Source organism: Hyperoodon ampullatus, assembly GCF_949752795.1.
Source record: "Hyperoodon ampullatus genome assembly, chromosome: 5".
Lineage (NCBI taxonomy): Eukaryota > Metazoa > Chordata > Mammalia > Artiodactyla > Ziphiidae > Hyperoodon > Hyperoodon ampullatus.
In genome coordinates, this window is record NC_136918.1 from 82280434 (window position 1) to 82300548 (window position 20115).

The window sequence follows — 20115 nt, forward strand, 5'->3', positions numbered from 1 at the left end:
TTGCCCCACCTCTGCGTGTAGGTCACCTGAGGACATCTGTTCCCCACCCAGAGAGGACGGGGTTAAAGTAACAGTTGATTAGGGGGCTCTGGCTCACTCAGGCTGGGAGGAGGGAGGGGTATGGAATGTGGGGCGAGCCTGTGGCGGCAGAGGCTAGTGTGACATTGCAACAGCATGAGGCGTGCCATGTGTTCTCCTGGGAAAGTTGTCCCTGGATCATGGGACCCTGGCAGTGGCAAGCTGCAGAGGCTCTCGGGAGGGGAGGTGTGGATAGTGACCTGTGCTTGCACACAGGCTTCTTGGTGGCTGCAGCAGCAGCCTTAGCATTTCATGCCCATCTCTGGTGTCTGCGCTGATAGCCGTGGCTCGTGCTCATCTCTGGAGCTTGCTTAGGCAGTTATCTGAATCCCCTCTCCTTGCGCACCCCAAAACAATGGTCTCTTTCCTCTTAGGCAGGTCCAGACTTTTTCCTGGACTCCTTCCCAGCTAGCTGTGGCGCAGTAGCCCCCTTCAGGCTGTGTTCATGCAGCCAACCCCAGTCCTCTCCCTGGGATCTGACCTCCAAAGCTGGAGCCTCAGCTCCCAGGCACCACCCATCCTGGCGAGTGAGCAGACAAGCCTCTTGGTCTGGTGAGTGTTGGTTGGCACTGATCCTCTGTGCGGCAATCTCTCTGCTTTGCCCTCTGCACCTCTTTTGCTGCGCTCTCCTCTGTGACTCTTCCCGCCTGCCACCCCCCTTCTCTGCCAGTGAAGGGGGTTTCTAGTGTGTGGAGACTTTTTCTCCTTCACAGCTCCCTCCCGGAGGTGCAGGTCCCCTCCCTATTCTTTTGTCTCTGTTTTTTCTTTTTTCTTTTGCCCTACCCAGGTACATGGGGAGTTTCTTGACTTTTGGGAAGTCTGAGGTCTTCTGCCAGCGTTCAGTAGGTGTTGTGTAGGAGTTGTTCCACATGTAGCTGTATTTCTGATGTATTTGTGGCAAGGAAGGTGATCTCCACGTCTTACTCCTCCACCATCTTGAAGGTCTCCCTATTGATCTATTTTTAACCTCACTGACTTTTTCTTTTAATTTGCAGTTGTCCTTAAGTCCATCCAGTGACTTTTTCATTCAGAATTATATTTTTCAGTTGTAGAATTTTCCATTTTTCTTTTTCATATTTTTTATTTCTCAATTAGGGTTCCCTATCTTTTTATTCATTTCGACCATATTTTCCTATACCTCATTTAGTCTAGTTATGAGAGCTACGTTGAAGTTCTTGATGACTAGCTCTAACATTTAAATCATTTCTATATTGGCCTTTATTGATTGTTTTTCCTTCTTAAAATGGGTTACATTTTGTTACTTCTTTATATTTCAAATAATTTTGGATTATATCCTGGACATTGTGAAAGTCATGTTATGGAGACTGGAATTCTGTTATGTAACCAAGAAAAGTCTGTATATTTTTGTTTTAGCAGACAGTTAACTTGGTTGGACTCAAACAAATAACTCTAAATCTGGGTGAAAACTCAAATCTCTGTTAATTTTTCCTCCATTAGCTGGGTTGCTTACACCCTGCTTTTTTTCCTGCACATTTATAATTTGGCACTCTGGTAGAGATTTGTGCAGAGTTTATACACAAAATGTGACTCTAGGGCTCTATATTTTTTTGTGGTTCCTTCTTCCCACACACACCACATGTTCCAGAAGCTGGGGTTGCTCCAATCTCTGTCCTCTCTTTTTTCAGTCCAGAAATATAAAATTGTGGCTTAAATATTCTATAACTGTCTTTCATGGGAATGTGTTACCTGTACTGAAGCTAAAAGCCAAAATAAAGATAACTAACCCTGTAGTGGTCCCTTCTGCCAAGTTTTGTTCATTTATTTTTATTGAAATATAATTGACTTACAAAATTATATTAGTTTCAGGTAATACTGCATAGTGATTCAATATTTTTGTACATTATGAAATGATCACCACAGTAAGTCTTGTTAGCATCTGTTACCATACAGAGTTGTTACACTATTATGACTACATTCCCTATGCTGTACATTACATCCGCATGATTTTATTTTATAACTGGAAGTTTGTAACGCTTAATTTCCTTCCCCTAAATCACCCACCTCCCACCTCTCTAGCCTTTGGCAAGCAACAGATTGTTCTCTGCATCTATGAGTCTGTTATTGTTTTGTTTTGATTGTTCATTTGTTTTGTGTTTTTAGTTTCCACATATAAGTGGACTCATATGGTATTTGTCTTTCTCTATCTGACTTACTTCACATAGCATAATACCCTCTAGATCCATCCATGTTGTCACAAATGGCAAGATTTAGTTCTTTTTTATGGCTGAGTAATATTCCATTTTATATGGATATCACTTCTTTATCTGTTCATCTGTTGATAGACACTAGATGGCTTCTGTATCTTAGGTATTATAAATAATGTACAATGAACACTGCAATGCACTGGATGCATGTATCTTTTTAAATTTATGTCTTTGTTTTCTTCAGATAAATACCAAGAAGTGGAAATGCTGGATCTTATGGTAGTTCTATTTTTAATTTTTTGAGGAACCTCCATACTGTTTTCCATAGTGGCTACACCAACTTACATTACTACCAACAGTACACAAGTGTTTGCTTTTTTCCACATCCTTTCCAACCCTTCTTATTTCTTGTATTTTTGATAACAGTCATTCTTACATGTGTGAGGTGATGTGTCATGTGGTTTTGAATTGCAATTCCCTGATGATGAGTGATGTTGCGCATATTTTCATGTGCCTGTTGGTCATCTGTGTGTCTTCTTTGGAAAAGTGTTTATTCAGGTCCTCTGCCATTTTTAAAACAAATTATTAGTTTTTTAATATTGAGTTGTGTGAGTTCTTTACATGTTTTGGATATTAACCCCTTGTCAGACATATGATTTGCAAACATATTCTCCCATTCAGTGGCCTGCCTTTTTGTTTTGTTGATGGTTTCCTTCACTATGCAAAGATTTTTTAGTTTGATGTAGTCCTACTTGTTTACTGTTGCTTTTGCTGCCCTGAGGAGACAATTCCAGAAAAAATATTGCTAAGACAAACATCAAAGAATGTACTGCCTATATTTTCTCCTAGGAGTTTTATGGTTTCAGGTCTTACATCTGAGTCTACAATCCACTTTGAGTTTATTTTTGTATAGGGTGTAATAGTGTGGTCTAGTTTCATTCTTTTGCATGTAGCTATACCGTTTTCCCAACACCATTTATTGAAGAGACTCTTTTCTCCATTGTATATTCTTGCCTCCTTTATCATAGAATAATTGCCCATATAAGCATGGGTTTATTTTTGTGCTCTCTGTTCTGTTCCATTGATCTGTTTTTGTGCCAGTACCACACTGTTTTTTTTACTATAGCTTTGTAGTATAATTTAAAATAAGAGAGAGTGATACCTCCAGTCTTGTTTTTCTTTCTCAAGATTGTTATTGCTATTGGGGGTTTTTTTGGTTCCATACAGATTTTAAGATTCTTTGTTCTAGTTCTGTAAAAAATTCCATGGATATTTTGATAAGGATTGAATTGTATCTGTAGATTGCTTTTGGTAGTATGGACATTTTAATAATATTAATCCTTCCAATTCATGAACATGGAATATCTTTCCATTTATTTGTGTCCTCTTCAATTTCTTTCATCAGTCTTATAGTTTTTAGAGTGTAGGTCTTTCATCTCCTTGGTTAACTTCATTCCTTGGTATTTCATTCTTTTTGATGTACTTGTAAAATGAGATTGATTTCTTAATTTCTTTTTTCTGATAGTTTGATATTAATGCATAGAAATACAACAGATTTCTGTATATTGGTTTTATATCCTGCAAATTTACTGAATTCATTTACTAGTTCTAGTAGTTTTTTTTGGTGGAGTTTATAGGGTTTTCAATTTATAGTATCATATCTGCAAATAGTACCAGTTTTACTTCTTCCTTTCTAATTTGGATAATTTTAATCTCTTTTTCTTATCTTACTGCTGTGCCTAGGACTTCCAATACTATGTTGAATAAAAGTGGCAAGAATGGGCATCCTTGTCTTGTTCCTGATCTTACAGGAAAAGCTTTCAGCTTTGTACCATTGAGTATGATGTTAGGTTTGTCATATATAGCCTTTATTATGTTAAGGTATTTTCTCTCTATATTCACTTTGTTGAGACTTTTTATTGTAAAAGGATGTTCAGTTTTGTCAAATGCTTTTCTACATCTGTTGAGATGATCACATAATTTTTATCCTTTGTTTTGTTAATGTGTATCATGTTGACAAATTTGTGGATATTGTGTCATCCTTGCACCCCTGGGATAAATCCCACTTGATCTGGTATATGATCCTTTTAACATGTTGCTGAATGCAACTTGCTAATATTTTATTGAAAAATATTGCATCTATGTTATTCAGGGATATTGACAGGTAATTTTCTTTTTTTGTAGTGTCTTTTTCTGGTTTTGCTATCAGGGTGATGCTGGCATCATAGAATGGGTTCAGAAGTGGCCTTTCATTTTCAATTTTGTGGAATAATTTGAGAATAATAGGTATTAACTGTTCTTTAAATATTTGGTAGAATTCACATATGAAGCCATCTGGACTCGAACTTTTGTCTGTTGGGAGTTTTGTTTGTTTGTTTGTTTTTAACTGATTCAGTTTCATTATTATTAATTGATCTGTTCAGATTGTCTGTTTTTTCCTAATTCATTCTTGGAATATTGTATGCTTCTAAGAATTTATCCATTTCTTCTGGGTTGTCCAATTTGTTTCCATATAACTGTTCATAATAGTCACTTATGATCCTTGGTATTTCTGTGATATTGGTCGTAACTTCTCTTTTATTTCTAATTTTAGTTATTTGGGCCTTCTCTCTTTTTTGAGGGTGAGTCTGGCTAATGGTTATCTATCCTGTTTATGTTTTCAAAGAAACAGCTTTTAGTTTCATTGAACTTTTCTATTTTTTAAGTTACTATTTCCTTTATTTCCTCTCTGATCTATTCTTTCCTTTCTTCTACTGTTCTTTGGGCTTTGTTTGTTCTTCTTTTGCTGGTTCCTTTAGGTTCAAAGTTAGATTATTTTGGAGAAGTGCGATACAATATACAGTTGTATATTTTGTGTGAAGAGTTATATTATTACTTGAAATTAGACTGTAATAAGTAAAATCAGCCCTAAGATCACCACTAATTTTTTAAAAAACAAGAAAGAGGTATAGCTAACATTCCAACAAAGAAGATAAAATGCAATCATAAAAATATCAAATTCTTAAAAAGGTAACAAAATAGTAGAACAAAGGAGACAAAAATCTGACAGGATGGACATAAAACAATCTGATAGATTTAACTCAAACATATTAATAATCAAATTAAATGTAAATGATCTAAATATTCTAATTTTTACAAGAAATTTTAAGTGTAGATAAAAATCCAGGTCCATGTATAAATCCAATACAATAATTACACAATATATAGACATGTAGATTAAAAGTAAAAGGAAGAAAGATATTGCATGCTAAAACTAATGAAAGAAGCTGGAATGGCTATATTAATATCAGAAAAACTATTTTTCAGTTGAAAAAATTTTGCTAGGAATAAAGAGTATTATTTCAAAATGATTAAAGTGGTCAGTTTATCAAGTGGACATAATAATCCTAAATGATCATACTCTTAAATAACTGAGTTTAAAAATTGGTTAAGCAAAAACTAACAGAACTGAAAAGATAGACAAATCCATGATTATAGTAAGATGTTTTAACACTCCTTTATCAATAACTGATAAATTAAGTGGTCAGAAAATCAGTAAGGGTAAAGAGTTGAAAAATACTATCAACCAAATTTCTGTAACTGACATTATAAAAACATTCAGCCAACAATAGCACAACACACATTTTTCTCAAGTGCACATTTAACATTTAAAAAGATAGGGCATATTCTGGATCATTAAACAAATCTCAATAACTTTACAGACATTCAATAATATGAATTATGTTCTCTGAAAGAAATGGAATTAAATCAGAAATCAATAACAGAAAAATACCCAGAAAGCCCCAAATTATTTGGAAAATAAATAGCACACTTTCAAATAATCCATGTGTCCTTACTTCCTTAGGGAAGTTAGAACTGAGTGAAAGTATTGAACTAATGTATTGAAGTATAGAAGTATTGAAGTATGGAAGTATTAAACTGAATGAAAACACAAAATAAGAAAATTTGTGTAAAACATTTAAAGCAATGCTTATGGAGAAATTTTAATTTCTGGTGGTTTTAAAAATATGCTCACAATTTCTTTCATGCAACACTTTTTAAGAGGTAGAGCTTAATTTCCCTCCCTTTCAGTGTGGGATACATTTAATCTCTTGCTTATAATAATTAGAATAAGACAGAAGTAATAGTATGTCATTTCTGAAAATAGGTTATAAAAATACACAGTTTCCATTTTGGATGCCCTCTAAGGAATTATTTATACTGGAGACAGCTAGTTCCATTTCAGGACATTCAGGCAACCTATAGACTGGCCTATGCAGCAAGAAAGTGCTTTTTGGCTGTCAGCCAGAGAGGAACCAAAGTCTGCCAGCAAACATATGCTTGAGCTTGGAAGTATATGATCTCCTAGACATGCTTTCATATGATACTGCACACCTGGCCAACAGCTTGATTGTAAACTCATGAGAAGTCTTGAGTCAGAACTATCCAGCTAAGCTACACCCAGATCTCTGGCCCATTGAAACTGTGAAATAAGAAATGTTTGTTTTATAAAATCTCTAAATTCAGGGATAATTTTTTATGCAGCAATATATGAGTAATAGGGATTTTGATACTGAGAATGGAATGTTGTCATAATAAAAACCCTAAAATGTTGGTGTGTCTTTGATACCAGGCAGCAGTCTTTGCTGAGTCTATTATGGAAAGCCTAAATGCCTTTAAGAAACTATTAGCAGAAGTCTCATGGTATTAGATAAGGCTGCTGCTGAGGACATTCAGGAAAGTGACCTAAATGTTATTGGAAACTGGAAGAAGGGGTATGCTTGTTACATAGTGGCAGAAAGTACAACATGGACACCATCAGTCATGTTGAAAGTATTGATAGGAAAAATACCTGATGAACTGGATGATCTAGCTAAGGATATTTCTTTTTTTTTTTCTTTTTTTAAAATAAATGTATTTATTTTATTTTTATATTTTTGGCTTTGTTGGGTCTTCGTTGCTGCACATGGCCTTTCTATAGTTGCGGCGAGGGGGGGCTACTCTTCATTGCGGTGTGCGGTCTTCTCATCGCAGTGGCTTCTCGTTGCAGAACACGGGCTCTAGGCACACGGGCTTCAGTCGTTGTGGCTCGCAGGCTCTAGAGTGCAGGCTCAGTAGTTGTGGCGCATGGGCTTAGTCGCTCCATGGCATGTGGGATCTTCCTGGACCAGAGTTCAAACCCATGTCCCTTGCATTGGCAGGCAGATTCTTAACCACTGCGCCACCAGGGAAGCCCCTAGCTAAGGATATTTCCAGTCAAATTTTGAATGTGCTACTTGTTTGTTTCCTTGCTGCTTAACATAAAATTCAAGTGAAGAGAGGTAAATTAAGAAAGTGCTGTTAAACATGAAGGAGCTGGAACTTGATGGTTTTGAAAATTCTGTCTCTATAGAAAACAAATGCTAAAATTAAGCAATGCCTTCTGAGTAAAAAATAAAACCCAATGAATTAATGTCTAAGCCAAGAGAGTGACTGTAAAATCTTTTGTTAAGATCTCAGGAAGATCAACAGTGATGTATCAGGGTGCTATTCAGTGAGACAAAATGCTCTCTAAATAGAACAAAGTTGTGCCTCACACATCTTCTCTATAGGACGGTTAGGAAGCTTCAGGGTGTCTTCCCTCAGCATTTTTATCAAAAACTCAAAATACAGAAATAGAAAAGGGCATATGTTAACGAAATCTATGTGTGTAACTTTTGTCTAATGGAATAGGCTCCAGTAAGTCAGAGAGGATCCACAAGGATTTTTGAAGGATTATATATACAGAAAGATCACCAGTTGACTGAAAGACCTAGAGACCATTCAAAAGGAACTTAAAGAGGACTTGGGACCTCCCAAATTCTATTGGCAGCTAGGAAATTGAGAAAAACCACCCAGTTATAAGCAGTCAGTGTCTTTTTATTTATTTATTTATTTATTTATTTTTGCAGTACGTGGGCCCCTCACTGCCGCGGCCCCTCCCGTTGCGGAGCACAGGTTCCAAATGCGCAGGCCCAGCGGCCACGGCCCACGGGCCCAGCTGCTCCACGGCACGCGGGACCCTCCCGGACCAGGGCACGAACCCACATCCCCCGCATCGGCAGGTGGACTCCCAACCACTGCGCCACCAGGAAGCCCAGTCAGTGTCTTTTATGATGAAGGCAAGATGACTCAGAATGCAGAACCAACAGCCCAGAGGGCAGAACTGAGAGCCATAGCAAATTATTTCCACGTTTTCAGACCTACAAGGAATTTCCAATATTTGCCTGGCTATATTTCAGAATTGCTGAGGGCTTTTTGTGCTAGTGATTCCACCTGCTATATTTTTCTCTTTTTGAACAGTTGTGGCTATAACTCTTATTCTATGCCTGCTCCACTACTGTATATTGGGATTGTGTGAGACAGATTTTTTGTTTTAGTTTTTCAGCTCTATAGATTGAGAGGGGATGTATTCTAGAAGCTGTAATTATGGAACTACACTCACAGAGCAGTATCCACACCTGTACCTGATTCACGTTATAAAATTTTGAACTTAGAGCTCATTTGGCAATGAAAGGAGACATCTGGGAGTCTTGGGAGGAGAAGAATGTATTTTGCACAGAGGAGGAAAGTAACTTTTACTCCCTTACCTTTGAGTGTGGGATAGACTTAGTGAATCAAGCATGGCAGAAACTATGGTATGTCATGTCATGTATGAGACTAAAGTATGAAAAGATTGCAGCTTCATTTGGCATGGACTTTCTCATTTTCAGATCACTTGTTCTGGAAGAAGCCAGAAGCCATGTCATAAGTTCATTCAGACAGCCTATATAGAGTACCACATGATAAGAAATGGAAGTCTTTTGCCAGCAGACAGTGAAGAGTTAAAGCCTTTCATTAGCTGTGTGAGAGAGCTTAAAAGTGTGTTCTCTTTGAGTTAAGCCTTTAAGTGAGACTACAGGCCCAGCTATTTCATGAAAGACAGAAAGACCTTGAGGCAGAACCACCGAGCTGTGCCATTAATGCTTCCTGAGCCACGGACACTATGAGGTAATAAGTGTTGTTTACAGACTACTGTATTTTCTGGTAATTTGTTATACAGCATTAGAGATCTAGTACAAATACTTATATCAGAAAAGTAGAAAACTCTCAAATCAGTAACGTATGCCTCCATCTTTAAAAACTATAACATGATGGCAAATTAAACACAAAGAAGAAAAAGGTAAATAGTAAATAGTATAAATTAATTATAGTCAGGAAGATAATAAAGAAAATCAATGATACTACAAAGCGATAGCAATCAAAACAATACAGTATTGGCAGAAAAACAAACATCAGTGGAACCAAATTGAGATCCCAGAAATAAACCCACATGTGTATGGACAATTAATTTATGACAAAAGAGCAAAGAACATACAGTGGAGAAATGATAGTCTTGTCAATAAATGGTTTTGGGAAAACTGGACTTGCAAAAGAATGAAACTAGACCACTATGTCACACCATACAAAAAAATAATTCAAAATGTATTAAAGTCTTGAATGTAAGACCTGAAACCATAAAACTCATAAAAGAAAACATGGGCAGAATGCTCTTTGACATAGATCTTAGCGATGTCTTTCTAGGTATATCTTGTGAGGCAGGGGAAACAAAAGCAAATAAGTGAGTGGGGCTACATCAAACCAAAAAGCTTCTGCACAGCAAAGGAAACCATCGACCAAATGAAAGACAACCTATCAAATAGGAAAAGATATTTGCAAATCATATATCTGATAAGGGGTTGATATCCAAAATACATAAAGAACTCATACAACTGAACAACAACAACAGAAAAAACAAACAACCTAATTAAAAGATGGGTAGAAAAGCTGAATAGATATTTTTCCAAAGAAGACATACAAGTGGCCAATAGGTACATGAAAAGATGTTCAACATCACTAATTATTAGGGAGATGCAAATCAAAACCACAATGAGATATCACCTCTTGCCAATTAGAATGACTGTTATCAAAAAGGCAAGAAATAACAAGTGTTGGAGAGAATGTGGAGAAAAGGGAACCCTCATATACTGTTGGTGGTAATGTAAATTGGTACAGCCAGTATGGAAAGCATAATGGAGTTTCCTCAAAAATTAAAAATAGAATTACCATATGATCCAGCTATTCCACTTCTGGATGTTTTTGTGAAGATACAAAACACTAATTTGAAAAGATATATGGATCCCTATGTTCATTACAACATTATTTACAATAGCAAGATATGGAAACAACCTAAGTGCCCATTAATGAATTGCTGTATAATAAGATGTTGTATATATATACAATGGGATACTACTCAGCCATAAAAAAAAGACATCTTGACATTTGTAATAGCATGGCTTGGCCTCAAGATCATTATGCTAAGTGAAATAAGCCAGATAGAAAGGTAAATATCATATGATTTTATTCACGTGTGGAATATAAAAAACAAATAAACAAAAAAACCCAAAATAAATGAACAAACCAAATCAAGCAAAAACAAACACAGAGATATAGAGAACAGAGTGGTGGTTACCAGAGGGAAAGGAGGTGGAGGAGGATGAAATGGGTAAAGTGAATCAACTTTGTGGTGATGTGTGGAAACTAAACTTTTAGTGGTGAGCACCTTATAGTGCATACAGAAGTCAAAATATAATGTACACATGGAACGTATATAATGTTATAAATCAATGTTACCTCAATAAATTAACAAAAAGGAAAATCAATAGAGTCAAAAATTTGTCCTTTGAGAAGGTCAGTAAAATCAAAGAGGAAAAAATATCTAGCAAGACCAATCAGAAAATAAAAGGAGAAAAGACATTCCAGTAATAAGAAAGAGACGTGACATTCTTATAGATAGCTTAAATATTAAAAGGATAATTATGAAGTACTATAAACAATATACAGCAGGCCCTCTGTTTCAATGAGTTCTGCATTCATGGATTCAACCACCTGCAGATTGAAAATCTATTTTTTAAAGTTCCAGAAAGTTCCAAAAAGCAAAATTATTATAGCTTACTTTTGGTAATTGTTTGCATGGTATATATTTTCCCATATTTTCATTTTTAAACTATTTCTGTCTTTAAATATAAAGTGTATCTCTTGTAGACAGCATACAGATGGATCTTTTTTCTTATCCATCCTACCATTCTCCACCTTTTGATTTGAGAATTTAATCTATTTATTTTTAATTTAATTAATGATAAGGTAGGATTTATATCTGCTATTTATTACTTGTTTTCTATATATCCTATGTCTTTTTGTTCCTCCCTTCCTCCATTACTGACTTCTTTTGCATTTGGATATGTTCTAGTATACCATTTAATTTCCTTATCATTTTCTTTTTTAGTTGTTAATTATTTTCTTAGTGGTCTCCCTGAGGATTAAAATTATCATCTTAACTTAAAACAACCTACTTTGGATTAGTATCCATTTAATTTCAGAACTATACAAAAATTTGACTTCAGTATATATCCATTAACTGATCCCTCCTTTGTAACTTTATGGTCATCCAAATTGCATATGTATATATTATAAATCCATCAACACAGTTTTTTAACCCTTACTTTATGCAATTATGTTTTAAATAAAATGGTAAAATAAAAGATATCAAAAACATATTTATACTGTCCTCTAAATACACCTATGTAGTTCTCAAGTACTCCTTAGTTCTTCATGTTGATTTGATTTATTGTCCAGTGTCCTTTCATTTAACATAAAGGACTCCCTATAATATTTCTTATAGGACATATCTGTTAGCAAAATATTCTCTAGGTTTTTGTTTATCTGGGAATGTCTTGTTTTCTCCTTTTATTTTGAAGGACAGTTTTGCTGGCTATTGAGTTTGTATTTGACAGTCTTTTTCTTTCAGCACTTTGAATATATTATTTCACTGTCTCCATCGTTTCTTTTTTTTTCTGTGTTTTTATCATTTTTTATTTAAGTATAGTTGATTTACAATGTTGTTAATTTCTGCTGTACAGAAAAGTGATTCAGTTATACATATATATTCTTTTTTATAGTTTTCCATTGTGGTTTATCATAGGATACTGAATATAGTTCTCTGTGCTATACAGTAGGACCTTGTTGCTTATCCATTCTATATATAAACATTTACATCTGCTAACCCCAACCTCCCACTCCATCCCTCCCTGCAAATCCATTGTTTATGATGAGAAGTCATCTGTTTATTGAGAATTTCTTGTATGTTGTAAGCTTTTTTCTCTTACTGTTTTTATTATCCTCTCTTTGTCTTTGACTTTTTTACAGTGTGACTGTTTTAAAATTTTACAGTGTGACTTACTACAGTTTGTAATCTTAAGAGCACCAATGAGAAAATAACGGTTTGTCTTTGACATTTTACAGTGTGGCTTTTTATAATTTGACAGTTTGAGTGCAGATTTCTTTATATTCCCCACACTCACATTTATTCTCTGACAGACAAAGAAACAGGGATAGATTTGCTCATTGGGGATCCCCAGCGTCTGGAGTTCAAAAGAGGTAATTGTGTCTAGTCTGTATGTGTGCATAGTGTGGGACATGCAGGCAAGGGAATCTCCACCAGCCTCTATATCTGTGTATAATTTTCCTCCTTCTCCGAGTTTTCTTCCCTTAAGACGTGTTAGGATAAGTAAGAGGTTCCTAACCACCAGCAGGGCACCTGAGGATTGGCAATGGAGAGGGAGTTGTGGTTCAGACTGTATCTATGTGTGGACTGCTTTTAACTTGTACTGCTTGGGGTTTATAAGACATCTTAGATGTGTAGATTAATGTTTTTCATCAGTTTGGGGAAGTTTTTAAACATAATTTTTTCAAACAGTATTTCTGCCTCTTTTCTCCCTCATCTCCTCTGGGAAATTTGTTATGCATTTGTTAGTACAATTTGATGGTGCACCACAGGTCTCAGAGGTACTATTCATTTTTCTTCATTATTATTTTTTTCTGTTCCATAGTTTGATGATATAAATTTTTCTCTCTTCAAGTTTGCTGCTTATTTCTTCTGTCAGTTCAAGTCAACTCTAGAGCCCCTCTAATGAATTCTTCATTATTGCTATTGTACTTTTTAATTCCAGACTTTCTATTTGCTTCTTTTTTTTATTTCATAATTTAATTACACACATTTAAAACCATGTATCGTATAAAATAATGTCATTAAAAATACTGTATTTTTTTTTTTTTCTTTTGCAGTATGCGGGCCTCTCACTGTTGTGGCCTTTCCCGCTGTGGAGCACAGGCTCCAGACAGGCAGGCTCAGCGGCCATGGCTCACGGGCCCAGCCGCTCTGTGGCATGTGGGATCCTCCCAGACCGGGGCATGAACCCGCATCCCCTGCATCGGCAGGCAGACTCTCAACCACTGCGCAACCAGGGAAGCCCAAAAATACTGTAATTTTTCAATTCACATTCAAGAAAACAATAGTATTCTAACTATATTCATATATCATCCACATAAGTATCTTCATCATCAGTTATTGAGTCATCTTGTATGATTTTCAGAGAGTAATGTTTCTCTTATAAAATTTCTGTCTCTTTGTTCATAGTCTCTCTTATGAATGATGAGAATCATTGTCATATCTTTAATTCTTTAGACATGCTTGTCCTACTTCTTTGAATGCACTTGTACTAGCTGATTTAAGTTTGTGTCTAGAAAACTTAACATCTGGGTCCTCTTAGGGATAGTTTCTATTGAATGAATTTATTCCTGTGTATGGGCGATACTTTCATGTTTCTTGTAATTTTTTTGTTAAAAAATGAACATTTGGGATAGTATAATATGGTAAGTATAGAAATTTCTTTCTCCCTCTCCCTTAGGTTTGTTGTTATTGTTGCTATTCATTTGCTTAGTAACTTTCCTGAACTAATTCTATAAAGTCTGTATTCTTAATAGTGTGCTGCCACTGAAATCTCTGATTGATTAACTTATTGATCAGCTAATGATTGGTCGGAGATTTCTTTAAATGCCTTGAACCAGTAAATGTTTCATCCTTTACAAAGGGTCTCTGTATGTCGGTTAAGACATGCCTTCAGTGCACAGGCTGTTCACAACTGTGCCTTATCTTTCATTTCCTATTTGGATAGTACTTAAATTTCAGCCACATCTGAGAGACTGGAGTGCTCCCATGTTTTTCTTGAGCATGTGCACAGCCTTGAACATGTACACAGAAGTAGTTACAGAACTATGTTAGAAATTTCCAGTGTTTCCTTTGGACATTTTTGTTCCTCAAATATCACTTTTAACTTTTTGTTAGGCCCATATTTGCCTCAATGGTATTGCAGACTTAAAAGGATGCAGTGATAAACAATTGCCATTGATTTTTTCCAACAAAGGCCATGGAGGTAGAGATTCTATAGTGCAGTGAGCTCTGAGTTAGGTTAAATTATGACAGTGCCCTGTAAATCAAACTTTTCTAGATGTATAAATCTAATAGTAACAATAGTTATGGAAAATGGATGTTCTGAAGAGCTGAATCCTTATCTGCTCTTTCTGGTTGTTCTAAGACTCCTAGCTTTCACTGCTGTTGTGGTTGTGAGGCTACTTGGTTTCAAGACTACCATGAAGTTTTTAAATTAGATTAACAATGAATATCTTTGGAGAGAGGAGTGGGAATAGGCCAAGCATAAAAGCCAAAAACCCTGCATTTGTTACCAAGGTGCAGCAGTTTTCTTTTGTTTGGCTTTTTAACAAACACTCCTCTCACTGTCACAAACCCATGAATAATTTCCAGAGTCCTGAGAAAGTTGCTTTTGACATTTTTTTCTAGAATTTTCATTGTTTTATGGAGGAAGACTCACAGAGTTTCTCAAGGTATCCTTTGGGAAGCCCTATTCTTCCATAGAAATTTTTAAAATACAAATTGAAACACTGATTCTAAACTTCATTTGGAAATGCAAAGGACATTGAACAGCCAAAAAATAATCTGACAACAAAACTAACAGCAAAACTGTAGTACTAAGAATGTCTGAATGTAAAACTTATAATAAAGCAATAGTAATGGAAACTGTGTGGTATTTGTATCAAAGTAGACAAATAGATGAATTAAACAAGCTCACACATATATGGACAACTGATTTTTGACAAAGTTGCAAAGTCAGTTTAGTGGAGAAAGGATAGTATTTTCAACATTGATTATTTGTATGCAAAAACAAAAAGATCTTTGATACATACCTCACCCCATATTGAAAGAGCTAACACAAAAAAGATTTTGGACCTAAAACTAGAAAACTAAGAAAAATACAGAGGAAAACTCTTGTGATTTGTGTTTAGGGAAGGATTTCTTAGATATGACCTCAAAAACATAGTCCATAAAAGAAGAGATTGGAAAACTGAACTGCATATACATTAGAAACTTTGTTTTTGAAGCATACTATTAAAATAATGAAAAGATAAACCACAGCCTGGAAGAAAATATTTGCAATTATATATATTATAAAGTATTTATATCCAGAATATGTAAAGAACTCTCAGAACTAAATACCAGGATAAAAAAAATAACCTCAGTAAAATGTTTTATTTAAACAGATATTTCATTATTAGATAAATGAAAGTAAAAAGTATAATATAATACCACTATATTATTATAATTGCTAAAAAATAAAAAGACCAACTATACCATTTATTGGCAAGTATTTGGAGAAATTGGAATTCTCATACACAGCTGGTTGGAATGTAGAAGAGTACAACCACTTTGGAAAACAGTTTGGCAGGTTTCGTTTGGGTTGGTTTTTATTTATTTATTTTTAAGTTAAACATACATCTACCATATGATCTAGCCATTTCACTCCAGATGTTTACCCAAGAGAAATGACAGAATATGTCCACAAATAGACTTGTACATCAATATTCATAGCAACTTTATTAACAATTGCCTGAAACTTGGAAACAATTAAGTTTCTATCAGCAGATGAATGGATATAATGTAGTAGTATTCAGCAATGAAAAGACAGGAACCATTGATACATGTTACAAAAGGGATGAATCTCAGAACAATTGCATTTAATGGAAAAAGTTAGACCAAAAAAAAGATTATATATTATATGATCCTATGAATGTTAAATTCTAGAAAAGCAAGCTAATCTATATTGATGGAAAGCAGATCAATGCTTATATAGGACAGTGTGAGGGGAAAGTGGGTGAAAGAGACAGGAGGATAAATTGCAAAGTACATGAAAAAAATTGGGAGAGTGATGCATAGTTTCATTATCTTAACTATGGTAATAGTTCCATTGGAGTGCGTAAGTCAAAACATGTATAATTTGTTATATGTCAATTATATCTCCAATAAAGTTGTTAAAAATAATTTCAGCCATTTTGATAAATGAAGTATATGTTTTTATAGGTTAGTGATAAAACAATATCCCTGGATTAGCAAAAAGTGTACAGTATCATTAGTCATCATGGAAATGAAATTAAAACCACAGTTATAGAAAGACAACCCCCAAACTCCTGGAACTGCAGCATTTTAATCTCCACAGACACTCCCCGTGGTGAAACTGGGGAAAAGTTATGGTGAAAACATAACTGGCAAAATTGTCTTTTTTGTTTAAACCAAACAATTTAAAGTTTCTGGAAATCATCCTAACAAATGAAGAAATACTTTTTCAAGAAAACCTACTAAATATCAGTAAGAACACTGAAGGTTCTACCAATTGACTGAAAGAGGATGAAGCATAAAGAAAATGTTTTCCACTAGGAGGAAAACTGGAGGAACATTTACTCTGAGCTATACTGAAACAGGGATGGTTTAAAGCAAATTGCTGAAGGTGCTTTAGATACAAAGTCAAATAGGTAAGTAAATAGGTCCTTGTATTTCCATTTGAAGGTAAATATATGACTTCCTTAAAGAGGAAGAATGAGTTATATGTCAATAGGAAGGAAAAAATTTAGAAAAACACATATGATATATTATTTCTTTAAATATTTTTTTGTTTTTATTGTGGTAAGAACACAACATGAGATCTGCCTTCTTGACACATTTTTAAGTTCACACTGCAGCATTACTAACTATATTATTAGCTATATTGTTGCCACAGTATTGTGCAGTAGATCTTTAGAACTTATTCGGTGTGCATAACTGAAACTACATACACATTGAACAGCAACTTCTCATTTATTGGTTTGCTCTAAAATATCTCGCTGAAAGTTTTGTCTGTTTCAAGGTTTGTTAAACGTCACTCAATTTTGATTATTTTTAGAGAGGAAGCTATATTTGAACCTTCAAGGTATTGGCAATCCATGACCATGTATACATCAATATGTGTGCAATTTCTGAAGAGAAGCTTTGTCCTCGAGGAAAACTATACAACACAGACATGCTGCTACTTGGTAACAGAATTTGAATAAAACAGGTAAGGTTTTAAAAAGTCAAATTACCACATTGACCCTGAAATTATCAAACAGGTATCGACAGCGTTTCCTTTTCTTGGGCTTCTTGGTAAGTTACCTTTTTTTTTTTTCTTCATTTGTACCTGGAATGTGATATCAGTGTTTCTCTAAAATTTTTTCAAAGAGAGCTATACTTTCCAATGTCATAGATTTTCATGCTTGTAACATTTAGATTTTCTGTATGTGAGGCAGCAATTTAATCCAAGTGAGAGTGAGTGAACCGCATCAGAATGGTGACAGTAGGAAGGAGTTAAATAGTTGGTGGGAAATTTGACCTTTACTTTTACATGATAGCATGGTTACTTTCTTTTTTATTACAGAGTTTCAGTCATGGGAATTTATAGTTTTCTTGCTCTTCATGAATAATTTTAATCTAATATTTACTTTTTAATAATATAAAGAAAGGAAATGACTTTGAATTAGATTTGTTCAGTATTACTATGTGTTACTTACATTTCATAAACTTTAGAGACTAATGTTTCCTTTAGTCAATACCATTTTAAAATGGTACAATTAACAATTAACAATTTCAGTCTTAGGAGTACAGAGGCATAAAGTTTTAAGACGGTGTTTTCTAGTTGGGTTGGCTCAAATACTTGGGTTTGTGTCATGAATATCTTTCCAGCCTGTGAGTTGACTGGCAGAAGTGTTTGTAAGTGAATCAAGACAACAGATAAAGAGTAACCATTGCAAATCTGATTTACCCACCTGGAGATATTCAATTTTAAATCGCAATGTTTTTTCTCTCCTTATACCATGGGACATTGAAGCTGGTATACTTCTCTCATTCTTGGCAGACAGGAGGGTATCTTTTCGAGGTAATGTAGGTATACATTTCGCTCATGTCCTGGGAGTGGAAAGGAAACAACGTAATATTGCAGTGTGGTATCATGCAGAGGCTTGAATTTGGGGTTAAATATTCCCTAAAAAATGGAAGATGAATATAGTTCCCAAAATAGCTAGGTTTGACTCTTGGCTCTGTTACTTGTGAAATGCGAGTTTGATCAAGTTACTTAGCATTTTAAGCCTGTTTACTCATCTGTTAAATGGTGAAAATAGGGTTATTTTGAGGAATAAATGAGATGAATGCATATGAATAAGTGACCACATAAGTGTTTAACAAATGTTTGCTAATATTATATTCCTTTTTGAAAAAGCATGTACAACTTTTTAGCGTTATTACCTCAGTAAATTACACTAACATATAAGACACTCAATTTACTTATATACAAAGTTGAGGTAGTATTATTAAACCATTCTGAGAAGTTTTAATTAAATAACATTTTTTATCATATTTTATAAATGAAAAACACAACTATGTTAACTCTGGAGATGCCCTAATGCAGTGTCTCAGTTGGAAAAATTATGTTTATAATAACTGATATTTATTAAGAACTTATTTATGTTCTTTGTACCATTGTAAATAATTTATGTACTTTATATAATCCTTGCAACAAACCTATACATTTGTTGAATTTGAAATTTGTTGACCTATAACGTAGATATGACTATTATCCTAATTTTACACACTAAGAAAACTGAGTCACAGAAATATCATAAACAGTAACAGTGTGAACCAGGAGTCTATATGAGGGGATATATTTAAGCTCGGGCATTCCATCTTGTTATAGGACTATCTCCTGATAATGTGGGGGGAAAACGTTGACTTCGCCTTTAAAGAGCAGGAAAATGGAGGAAAGAGAAGACAAAATATACAACGTGAATAAATTAAGTAGAAAAGAATGACCAAATCATAGTGAGAGAGAAAAAAGCTAAATCAGAATATTTATTATGTGCTTATTTTCCTCCTTGCAGCAGATAAGAGTAATGAAATACACTACTGTCTTGCCATCTAGCTGAAAAGACAAGATAAAAACCTGAAATAATTGGAGACAGTATAAAATCATATATTTAAGTACTAGATATAATTATGTGCATGGGTGAGATTGAAACAAGTTAAATGTTTTTCCTCATTCTTTTCTTTATTTTTTAAAAATTTCATTTGTAAAGATCGAAAAAGATAGTTGCTATTGTGTGAAAAACTCCAAGAAAAACACAGTTTAAGACACTGTTTCTAACTAAAACTAAAGACTGGTAATTGGAGGAGAGGGTCAAAGTGACCAGTGTTTCCTCAGACATCCCAAGATTTATCCCATTGACAGAATGCTCTGAACTGCATAACAGAGAAGTTGCAACACTAAAGAAACCAAGTATTTTAATGTAATCTTTAAGGACAAAATAATAATAATAGGCCTCTTTCTCTAAAGACTGTTTGCAAAAGATGAAAGGAGGAGGAGGATTGAATCCCTCCTCTTCTTCCCCTGATGCCATGTCATTTTTAAAAAATTCATACTTTAGATACAAAATCAAATGCAAGCCTGTTTAGTCCCTGAGCACATCTATAGCATTGTTTTCAGTGTAGGGTTTACATACCATCATCTTCAAAATCATCTAGGGTGGTTAGTAAGTAGATTATTTTTTCTAGATGGCCAACAGATACATGAAAATGTGCTCAGCATCATTAATCATCAAGGAAATG